Here is a 12,985-nt window from a genome sequence, read left to right as displayed (position 1 = left end):
GGCAAGCTACTTAATCTGGGCCTCCGTTTTTCCCTTTATGAAAATGAGGGTTAAATTAGAAATCTGTTTTCATAGTACCTTTCAGAACCTGTGATCCTATTGCCTTCTACCTCTGTTTAATTTTTATTCTTGAAATTTCTAACTCACTAGGTCCAAATATATGTGTAATGAAATTTTTGTCTTCCTTTAGGAGTCCACTTCTTCCTTCATGATGCCTCCCCTGACCATAACAAAAAGTCATCTCTTCCTACTCACATTTTCTGATGGTCCTTTGTCTGACTGTCCATCATCCTTTCACATTTTATTTTATGTCATCTGTGTTTATATAGATGTCCCACCCCTGTGAATAGACTTTAACTCTTTGAAGAAAGGGGTATTATCCTTTTTTCTCTCTCTCTCATCTTTATAGTTCAATAAGTTCCCATTCAGTTGAATTCATTTAGTAACTCATGATAAGGCTATGATCTATTATTTTGATATAGTGTATCATTTACATTTTTTTCTAGTACAGAATTTGTCAACTTGTGAGCAATTGAAGTGACCCTTTGTTTTTAAAAGCAGCCTGATATAGTGAAGAGGATATTGAACTGGAAGTTTGAAACTACAGATTCAAATCCTGTCCAGGCTACCTATTACAGAAGAGACCTTGGACATGATACTCTACCTAGGATCTCAGTTTTCCCATCTGTAAAATAAGGGGGTTAGGGTTAGATAGTTTTAAAATTGGTTCCAATTCTCCATCCTATGAGAATAGTAATGTAGAAAAGGAAAAAAAAAACAAAGCAAAACCAAACAAAAACCCAGCAATTTTATTTTTCATTGGAGTCAGTGATAATGCAGTATTTTTGAATGAATAGGATTTTCATGAAATAGTTATTCTATTTTGTAAAATCAAAACCCAGAATCTGGCTAAGAAATGTCATTCCAAAATTCTGTGTGTGTGTCTGTGTGTTTTGGGGTTGGGTTTTTTAAAGAGGATTTTTTTTTTGCTTCCAAAATGCCAGAAAGTATTTTGTGATGCTCATTTACTGAGAACAAAAACTGTATTTATTTGAATTGTTGAAATGTGGACTTCATCTTTTCCTGTATAACTCCCACTGAAATCCTGTAAATCCCCCAGAGCATAGACTCACAAGTCACACCCTTGTAGTAAGTGCAGCAATGCTTACTGTGAGCTCTAAATCGACTCACTTATGGGAGAACACACAAACTCAATTCCTCATTGCTTTTAGCTCCAAAATGTATGCACATAAATACAGTTCACATTCTTTTAACATTGAGGAAAACAGACAAACAAAACCAACAGAACAAGCTTCTGACCCCATGCAATTCAAAAATGTATACCTTAAAATATTTGAGTGAATGATGTAGAATAGATTGAAAGGATAAAAAATGCCAGACATGTCAGTGAACAAACTATCTATTCTTCAATGGACAGTATAGATCAAACTTTGTCCTTTTTCAGTGTTTGTACTATACTGTCTTCTAGTAATTTCCTTATTTTCCTGAACAAGTCCAAAGTGATGGCATATAAGCTCTGATCTACCCATTTTACAGTTCCTTCTCAGCTTAACTAATTGCCAGAATCAGTTATCAAGAAATAAAATAATCAGATATTTTATGGCATCTGTGTTTGTATAGATGTCCTACACCTGTGAATAGACTTTAACTCTCTGAAGAAAGGGGTATTATCCTTTTTTCTCTCTCATCTTTATGATGTAATTTAAGGGATGCCAAGAAATCCCTCTTCACCTCTTTAAATATCTTCACTATCATCCTGTCATAGTGAGATTCATTCCTTCTTGAAGCTTTTTCAAGCTTAGAGAGGCCATGGTAAATTAAAATGAAAATATCTCTGGAAGAGATAGATAATCCAAGACAAGAGCTGTTATCAGCTTCTTAATAGAGAAGAATTGACAACTGAAAGTGAGATTGAAGGTGCCCACACTACAGGGGAAAAGAATAGGGAAAGTTTGGCTGAAAAAGAAGCAGGAGGAGGCGGCTAGGTGGCATAGTGGATAGAGCACCAGCCCTGGAGTCAGGAGTACCTGAGTTCAAATCTGGTCTCAGACACTTAATAATTACCTAACTGATGTGGCCTTGGACAAGCCACTTAACCCCATTTGCCTCGCAAAAAACCTAAAGAAAAAGAAGCATGAAAACAAAAACCCAACCCTTCAGAATTTGATGAACACTTTTTAAAAATTATTTCTTATGTATCTCTTTCCCTTAATCGTAATTCCTCATACTGAAAATGACTAATCTGTAAACATATTTATCAAAAATATGTATATACAATGCTAACCTGACTGTGAGGGGAGGGAGATGGGAAGGGAGGGTGGAAGGAAATTTTGTAACTTAAAAATATACATGTGCATATGTATGGGAAAAAAAGAAAGAGAAACATGAGAGTTTTCCAAAACAAATTTTATCTTTTGTACTTTTTTTCTGGGAATGGGGAGAGAGTGAGAGAACAAGGAAATTGTTTTCTAGCTAATTTAAGATTTTTTTGCCTGACTCACTTTGAAGAAGTCATCCAGTCTTTTTTTTCCACTTCTTTCTTTTTCCAACTACATGTAATAGTGGTTTTCAACAATCTTTTATTTTTCACATTTTTCTCCCTCCTTCCCTCCCTTCTCACCCCCCCTCCCTCTGACCAAAAGCAAAGTAATATGGGCTCTATATCTATAACCATATTAAACATAGATCCATATTAATTATGAGAAAGAAGAATCACATATCAGGGAGGCTAGGTGGCGTAATGGATAGAGCACCAACCCTTGAGTCAGGAGTACCTGAGTTCAAATCTGGTCTCAGACACTTAATAATTACCTAACTGATGTGGCCTTAGGCAAGCCACTTAACCCCATTGCCTAGCAAAAACCTAAAAAAAAAATCTCACATCCAAATGAAAGAGATAAAAAAAAGACAATTCATAGGATAACATTTTTAAAATTGAAGATAGTAAACTTTAGTCAGCATTTAAACTTCAGTTACTTCTCTGGATATGGATGGTATGCTCTATCATAAGTCTTTTAGTATTGTCTTTTATTATTGTTCTACAGAAATGATCAAGTCCATCCCATGTTGCTGTTAGTATGTACAATGTTCTTCTGGTTCTGTTTGCTTCACTCAGGTTATTCCAGGATTTTTTCAAGTTCTGTCCCTCATGGTTTCTTATAGAACATTAGTGTTACATCACATTCATATACTACAATTGTTCAGCCATTCCCCATTTTCCAATTCTTTGCCACAATGAAAAGAGCTACTATAAATATTTTTATACATATGGATTTTTAACTCTTTTTTTGTGTCTCTTTGGGATACAGACTTAATAGTGGTATTACTGGATCAAAGGGTGTGCATAGTTTTATTGTCCTTTGGTTATAATTCCAAATTGCTCTCCAAGAAAGGTTGGATCAGTTCATAACTCCACCAATAAAGCATTAATGTCCCAGTTTTCCCACATCCCCTCCAAGATTGATCACTTTCTTTTTAGTCATATTGGCCAATCTGATGGGTGTGAGGTGGTACCTCAGAGTTGTTTTGATTTACATTTCTCCAATCAGTAATGATTCAGAGCGTTTTTATATGACTATAGATAGGTTTAATTCTTCATCTGAGAATTGCCTTTTTTTATATTCTCTGACCTTTTATCAATTGGGGAATGACTTGTATTCTTATATAAATTTGACTCAGTTCTCTATATATTTTAGAAATGAATCCTTTGTCAGAAGCACTAGCTGTGCTAATTCCTGTGAAGTAGCCAGTCTTAACTCAGACAAAAAGCAGTGGTGGACAGTGACCTTATAAATGGGGTTGCGGTACAGTGAAATGGGATTTTAATAGCTTAGGCACTAAAATGTGAGGGAGTAGAGACCAAGGTTTTAGACATAAAGAGTTTGCTTTAAGTTTAAGCTCTCCTATCAGTGAAACCTTTCTTCTCATATTTCCTAATAACCTCACCAATAGCAGCACACACCCTACTCCCCAGTTCACTTTTCTTACTTCCAGAAGAAGTCCCATAGTCTGTTACCTAGAAGAACAACCCTTATGGGAATTTGTCCTGACAACTGCCACTGAAAGAGCCCCTTGTCTGCTCAATAGTCTTAGTCAATGAAAACCCAGAAAAGCAAGTTGTCCTTGACATCATTATTAGATTCAACAGCTATGGTTTAATCCTAGGAAATGACACTAAAAATGATACATTCTTATGATGCAATCTTATATACCTTGCTGCTGGGGTTTTCTCCCTGAGTTGCATTATTTGTCTTCTCTTAAAATTCAAACTCAGAAATTGTTTTGCTTTCCTCAAGCTAGAGATTTTTTGCTTTCCTCCCCAGTTCTTAGCACATTGTTTAGCATATAGTAACCACTTAAGAAATGACTTCTGTCCCATCTTCCCAGCCCCACTTATTCATCAATTTATTCCTAGGCTGAACTCCCCACCATTCCTTTTCTTTAATTCTGTGCATCACAGGCTTCAATTCACCTTCTTCTCTTTCCACTATCAGAATTTCAAAGGCTTACTCCACCTTTTTCCACTTAGGCTAAGTAGGAAAGGTTACTTCCAGGTGCTAATGGGGTCTTTGTGTACACAAAGGACTGAAACAAGACTCAGCTACTTTTCAGAACTGCAAACTCAGTCTTCCTTGGGCATCTCATCAAAGGAATTGGGGAAGGACTCCTGGGACATGCTTTGTACAGTGATGAAGGGAGAGAGTACTTCAGAAATGTTTTCTCTCCCACTCCCTTACCAATCCTAGTTGTGCTGTACTTTCACTGCTTTAGTATCTGCTTTTGTGGGATAGGCAGCTGTCTGTAAAATGAGGACTGGACTGAGTCCAATCCTAACTCAAGATTTACATTTGTCTGTAAAATGAGAGCTGGACTGAATCATTCTAAAGTGTCTTCCCTTCCATTTCAGAATATCATAGTCCCATGATCCTAGGCTTAGGGTAGATATGTCACCATGGACATGACAAATGATTTCTGTAGGATTCCATTTATTCATCTGTTTTGACCAGAAACCATGAGGGCTTCCCCTTCCCAGATTGATTTTCTTTTATCCTTTGCTTCATTTCTTTCTTAACCTTCCTTAATCAAGGGATGGATGTTGTCTTACTCAAACTGAAATCTAATAAATGTGTTAGCTGAAAAAAGGTCATTGTCTTCCACTGCATCCTGGGCCATCTCCAGTCATCCTCCTGATCTATCTCTGGCTCAGATGATTGTACAGGAAAAAGTGAGACTGTTGACTTTGCACAACCTTCCTTCATTTAAATCCACTTCCATGTCATGGAATCACCTCCCTAATGTAACTGTCCTGTTCAAGAGTGAAGGATAAGCAACAACTCATCTGTAAGCAAAATCAGGGGGCCCTTTTTATTTCAGTAAAATTTTCTTCATTATCTTAGGTATTTTATTCTATACATTTAAAAATATTCTGAAAAGGGGTCTTTACCAAATAATCAAGGGTTCATAATACAATAATGGCTAAGAATTCCTGGGTTAGATGATCTCTAGTGTCTTTTATGACTAATATCCTTTGATTTTGTAGAAGTTATGTTCTGCTAAGACAAATGCAAAACTCCTAGGTATGTAACTTATTTAAGTTATGGATTATCTGGACGTCCTGAGTAATTCCTAACAACATACTCTGGATTCATCTTAATACATAGTAATTGGGAAAAAATTAGATAAGTTTTTGATGTAAGAGGAATATGGGGGAGTCACTAGGGAGCACATGATGGATGGAGAAAAGACCTCAGTATTAGGATTGCCTTGTTCTAAGACCCATCTCTGACCTATATGCCTTGTGTGACTCTGGGAAAGTCACTTAACCTCTTAGTGGCTATAGTCAATTAAGTCTACAAGTTGCAGAGAAAGTACTGATTTAAGTTGGAGGGAGTTTTTCATGGGGAGTTCCCTTCACCAGCAAAATCTTAAGTCCTCTCAAGTCATAAAAATAAATGAGAGATGTTAAAGCCCTACTCATTCTTCCATTCAAATTTCCCTTCTTCCACATAGCTCTTTAAATTTTTATGCTCTGAAAATCTTAAAACCCTCAGAAAGAATCACCATGTAAATATATGTCTTGTTGGGGTTGGGGGGGGGAGAATCTCCTCTTCAGGTGATGCTCATCTGCATTCAGAAAAAAACTAAACAACATCCACCCATAACCACTCCGTAAATTACTTATGTGATTTAAGAATTATCTCAATGATACAAGCTCTTTCTAAGGCCACATAAACAGGGACATTCAGCCAAATTCTTATCAGTATGCCCCAAATCAATGGCCTGGTTCCTTTCCAATACTCCTACACCCCCAAAACATTTGCTGAAGAAATACTATTAGAGTGTATTATTAAGCATTTTTAAAAAGTGAATTCTTTCTTTGCCATTTCCAAATAAGTGTAGCCCACAAGTTTTCTTAACAGGCTACATTTCTAGTAGTGTGAGTGGTTCAGAAATACAGCTGAGTAGCTGGAAGTTGGATTCTCAGTACTGGCTGAAATTGATTGTCTATTTTTTCATCTCTCCTCCCCCAAAGCATTTTAATTAGTTCCAATCACCCCAGGAGAGGTTTGCAGCAACGTTGTAAGGGCTCTGGCTCTGAAGGCATAGGCTGTATCTAAATGTAGCAGAACAATTGTACAATGGAAAAGATATTTCTGGCTATTATGCCAATCCATCCAAATTTCCCCCTGATTGATTCAGCTGCAATGCATCAAGGCTGAAGGAGGAGACTGCAAGAATCAAGGCTGATTGAAGCAAGCCAAACTGCCTTTGCTATATGTTGCAGTCCTCTTGTTTCTATGACTTTACTGTTGCAAATCTCCATTCCTGGTAATGGAAACATTTAGCTAACTCTCAAAATTTTGAAACTAACCTCTTAGAAAAAAAAAAGTAAGGAGGTTTGCAGTGCCTGTGTTTGTGTGTGTGTGTGTGTGTGTGTGTGTATTTTCCTTATAGACCTAGTTTATCCCTGTTGGCATTTAATTGCATTATAATTATCAATGTATACTATAAACCATGAGATCTTGGGCACTGGAAGACCCATACCAAAGCAGAAATATTAATAAATCTAAAAATCTTGAAATGCATTTTCCTAGGAAGGAAGGGCCCAGATCCCCTTTTGGCTCAATCACAATGATTTACTGATATAATTTGATCGTCCATTTCTTTTGCAAATTCTGTATATCTTCACAAAAATACTGCTTGTCTTTTTTAACTCTTCTCCAAGGAAATTTGTTTTTATATCTGACCCTCCAAAGCATTCTATTCTATGTGCAGATGTTGGTGGCAGGATGTTTGAAAATTCCCTGGCACAGGGACAGGGCTGTCTTTCTAACAAAAATAAACAAATCATGACATGTTTCAGGGGAAGAAAAAGTTCAAAAATAGCTCTTGACTTAGAACTAATTTGAATCAGAAATCAGAAATCTAGCCTTTCTTATTACTATTCCATTTTCAAATATCATTAGAAAGCCTTTTAGAAAGACCCAGTTTCCCATTGAGGTAAATGGCCTCCCATTGCCTAATAGCAGAATCTGCAATTTTTACTCCCCAATTTTTTATACTAACAGTCATTTTCAACATAATTGTGTTATTCGAGGTGTGGGAAAATTGTTGTTTATTTGTTTTCTTCTTCTAAAAATAAGCTTTTAACTTTAGAAAGAAAGCAAATTCAGAAACTAATGTGGAAAAGATTTAGTAAGTGATTTGAAAAACTACAAGTCAATCATTCCTAACCCACAGCCCTGTCATATTACTGTATGTGATGATTTAAATTTTCAGTAGTAATGTAAAAGGCAGCTAGGTGGCACAGAAAATAAAGTACCCAACTTGGACTCTAGATCTCATTTTCTTGAACTCAAATTTGACCTCAGACACTGTGTAATTTTGGATAAGTCAGTTAACCTCTATTTGCCTCAGTTTCCTCATCCTCAGCTAGAGAAGGAAATGTCAAACTACTTTAGTATCTTTGCCAAAAAAACTCCAAATGGGATCATGAACACAATTGACAGAACTGAACAACAGAACTGAACATTATCATTAAGCTCTAGAACTCTCTTTTTTTTTTTAGGTTTTTGCAAGGCAAATGGGGTTAAGTAGCTTGCCCAAGGCCACACAGCTAGGTAATTATTAAGTGTCTGAGACCGGATTTGAACTCCAAGGCTAGTGCTTTATCCACTACGACACTTGGATGACTCTCTAGAACTCTTTTAACCCTAGCTCTATGAACTTAAGATACTATAATCTTGTGTTGGTCAAGGCACCTTGTAAAATACTAGATCATTGTTAGCATCACGCAGCTATCCAGACTCCCCAAATTCCGGCTTTTTACTTTATAATAACAGAAATTCCATTATCCCTGTCAGCACTAAGGTTTTTTGTGTTATTTCCATGAAATATCTTTCTTTTCCTCTGCTTCACATTTAATTAAATAAAATAAATCCTAAGTACCTACAAGAATGATTTTTAAACATTGTACTAAAGGACACGAATATCTTATCCCAACTCATTTGCCAAATCAGAACATTAGAGATACGATGATTCTGAGCCTTCAAAAAGAGGTAGGCTCTTTCTAAATAACTCAGATAGAATAACTGAAGACTTTTGTAAGTACTAAGAGAAAGTAAAGATGTCTTCTAAAGATGGTGAGGTTGAGTTGTGGAATTAGAAGAATGGGAAGAACTCAGTCCTAGAGCGGAATCTGGAAGCCCTATCAAGAAACAGGAGTTCTCATCTTTTGGAGGGTGAAATAAAGGGAGATGCTAAGTAGAGGAAGATATATGAAAAGACCCCCACAATCAGAACTATTATCTTTTGTTGCCACAGTTCCAGACATTAAATATGCTAAAAAAAAATAAGCAAATAAGAAGAATATGTCAAATGAGTAGAGTCTAGAAAATCAAGGCAAGGCATTTTACAAAACAATCTTTTATTGCTACCTTCTTCCACATATTTCAAAACTGTACTTCTAAATGACAGTTTACCTCAGAAATTGAGTCTTCACTCTTAACAAATGCAACTTGACTTAACAATTTTAAGCCATAGAGTAGAATTTTCTAGTATTCAAAATATATGCATTAACAACATATAGAATATGTCCCTGATCACACCCCCACATATGTTATGTCCTAATTGGTTTTTACCCACCCCCTAATTCCAATTGCTCTTTCTTCTATGTACAAAACAATTTTGTTAAATGTGTACAAAGATTCATAGAAAAATAAAATTTTTTTTTCTTCCCTCAAGGAGATTATAATCTATTGAGACATGGAAATAAACTCTTTAAAATAAAATATAATCCTCCAAGTGAAAAGAGGAAGGTTGAATCTGGATTCAGATAACAACAACAACATTTTTAGAGTATTCAGGTATTATGCTAAACACTTTACAATTATTGTCTCATTTGTTCTTAACTGTAACCTGGTGCTATTATTATTATCATCCCTATTTTAAATACAGGGAAACAGAGGCAAATAGTGATTAAGTGATTTGTCCGCGGTTGTAATGTAGTAAGTGTCTGAGGATAGATTTGATTCTGACTCCAGACCCAGTACTTAAATCATTGGGTCACCCAGCTACCCCACAAATGACTCATAATCACAGAGGTTCAGTGAAGTACCTTGCCCCCTAGCAAGGACTCAATAAATCCCAGCTAGCCCCAAATCAACAAAACAATCAATCCCAGCTTTAGCCAGAAAGGCTTAAGTCTTTGAGCTACTCCCCCCCCCTACTCCCATCTATTTATCCCTGATTACCTCATCTCTACCCTTTAAAAACTTATTCTCTCTTTAGTTGAGCTGCTTTGGGAAACTAGGCTGCTCTTAGGGAACATGATCATCCAAATAAATGCCTCCACTTGACTTGAAGATAGCTTAAGTCTTTCAATTCTTTTGGGACATTGGGCAACCTACTCCTCAGTATCTGACAATGACTACTTCTAGTTCAAGTCTTTGTTGTTGTTATTATTCAGATATTTAAGTTGTGTCCAACTCTTAAAGGGCATTTTCTTAGCAATATCATGAATAAAACCCTCAAGAAACATTTTCCAGGTAATTAACAATTAATTTATTAATTGGGCTAGGTAAAAAAACCAATAAATTGATAAGTAGATGCCAAGGGTGACTAAACCACATTAAATCAAGTGAATACTTTTTTTTTAGGCTTTTGCAAGGCAAATGGGGTTAAGTGGCTTGCCCAAAGCCACACAGCTAAGTAATTATTAAGTGTCTGAGATCAGATTTGAACCCAGGTACTCCTGACTCCAGGGCCGGTGCTTTATCCACTGTGCCACCTAGCCGCCCCTTGTGAATACTTTCTGACAGAACTCCCTTGACAAGTGAAACTTAACCCTGATGGATATTTAATAGGGAGCCAGCTGAGAAAAATGTGTGATCATAAAGTTCAGGAACCCGTAGATTGGGCAAGGGAAGTCATTTCCATCTGGACCTCTCTGGTTAGTTTTCTATTTCATGAATTGTGTTGCCTTAAATTAATGGAGTATCTAAAAAAACAAGGGCTCACTCACAGTCATGTCCTTCAGAGAAGGACTGACCTTTTCATTCATTGCAGCACCTAGTTACTGTTGACTATTTCTGAAGCCAAACTGAAATCAGGTCTTCCTGACTCCAAGTCCAGTGTTCTATCTACTGAGTCATCTAGCTGCTCTCACGTCATTACCTTTTGCTTTTGTTATTGCTACTACTGCTTTTATAACTAATCTCTTTACATGACTTTACTTTTTTCACTTTCCAATGTATCCCTTACAAATTTGCCAAAATAAGCTTCCCAAGGCAAAAGACTGAATATCTCACTCAAAATTCTTAATAGATTCATATTGCCTAAACTAAAACCAAAGCTATATATAATCATATAAAAAATGCTCCAAATCATTATTGATTAGAGAAATGCAAATTAAAATAATTATGTGTGTCATAGCTTAAGTCTTTCAATTCTTTTGGGACATTCTGCAACCTACCTCTCAGTATCTGACAATGTTGGAGAGGGAGGTTGTGGGAGGATTGGGACATTTAATGCACTGCTGGTGAAATTGTGAACTAATCCTAACATTTTGTAAAGCAATATGGAACTATGCTCAAAGAGCAATAAAACTGATCCTACCCTTTGACCCAGCAATATTAGGCCTATATATAGAAGAAATCATAAAAAATGGGAAAAGTTTCATATGCTCCAAATTATCTATTGCAGCTCTTTTTGGAGTGGCAGAGAACTGGAAATTGAGGGGATACCCATCAATTGGGGAATAATTGAACAAGTTATAATATATGAATATTATGGAGTACTATTGTTCAATTAAAAAAAAAGAATGGTCAGGCTCTGGAAAAGCATGAAAAGAATTACACAAACTAATGCTGAGTGAAGGGAGTAGAACCAAGAGAACATCGTACACATTAGCAACAATATTGTGAGTTGATCAGCTTCTCACAGCAATTCAGAGAGTTGAACAACCCTGAGAATCCTATTGTGGATAATGCCATCCACATCCAGATGAAAAAACAAAACAAAAACCAAAAAAAAGCCACAGAATCTGAATGAACACTAGTTTCACTTTTTAAAATTTTCTCTTATATTTCTCCTTCATATCCCATATTTTTTTATCTTTTCCCTTAGTTCTAATTCCTCATATACAAAATGATTAATATGGAAACATGTTAAACACAACCACACATGTACAATGTTCACTAGAAGTGAGGGTGGGTGGAAGAAAAGTGTGTAAGTTATATGGAAGTGAATGAATGCTGAAAAACTTTCATATCATGTAATTGGAAAAATAAAATAAAATAAAACTAGAAGCTCCTTGACTTTATACTTTAGGATCTCCATAATCTGCTTTCCACACACTATTATATGCATTATTTCATATTATCCTCCACAAACTATGTTTCATACAAGGCAGACTAGTCAATATTTGTCAAACTTCTTCACTTCTTACATAAGGGTATTCCTATACTTTATCAGAAGTTCATCCATCATATTACAAGACCATATAAATCCTGAAACCAAATCCTCATTACCCCTGGGACCTTTTCCTCCCTTTGATTAGAGTAGAAAGTAGACAATAGACAGCTCCTTGCAGGTCCTCCATTTAAAGAGGGTATCAGTGGCAACCATCTCTTCATTTTGAGCTGTCACCATGCCTGGTGATATGTACCTTCTCTTCAATCCCCCTTTAAGAGCTTTCCTTTTTCTATATTCCCTTCCCTCTTTAGATTAGAGTGTGGATGATGATGTGCAGCTCTGCCTCACCTAAACCAATTCATTTGCAAATTAAGACATCACCCTCCTGCTGTCTTTGGTCCTCTGAGAATGAAGGATGAACAACCAACAACCACATCCCCAGAGATTATCAACTCCTTGAGGTCAGGACTAGTTTGTTCTCTTTCTTTGTATTCTTAGCACATAGTTGGTGCCTAATAACGGCTTGTTTTTATTGTCATTTTTTTCAGACAGATACTGAAATGGTTTGCATCTACTTTCCCAGCTTATTTTTCAGATGAATAACTGAAGCAAACAGAATTAAATGACTAGCCCAATGTCACAGAGCTAGAAAATGTCTGAGGTCAGATTTTTCCACACTCCAGGCTCTATCCAATGAGACACTTAGTTGCCACTAATAATGGTTTATTGACTATTTCTCCTGCTTCCATGTATGTTCAAGCTGCCTGCTTCCCCCAGGGCTAAAATTCCTATCAGGGATGTAATTGTTAAATTTTCAATGTGTATCTTAGAAATCAGCAAATATTACAATAGGGTGCTTGGTTTATTATTTTGGTGATTACCTAGTTTTAAGAAAGTGATGGTGGAAAATGTTAAAAATTCAGATTAAACGATTTGCTATCTAAAGATTTTCTTTGATGGAAAGCATGCTGTTAAACATTTACCAGTACATCGTAATATTAATCTTCATCTTATTGTGACTAAGAATTCTTATTTCTTTTCAGATTCACAT

This window comes from Macrotis lagotis, chromosome 6 (assembly GCF_037893015.1).
Source record: "Macrotis lagotis isolate mMagLag1 chromosome 6, bilby.v1.9.chrom.fasta, whole genome shotgun sequence".
Taxonomy (NCBI): Eukaryota; Metazoa; Chordata; class Mammalia; order Peramelemorphia; family Peramelidae; genus Macrotis; species Macrotis lagotis.
This window is presented reverse-complemented; position numbering follows the sequence as displayed.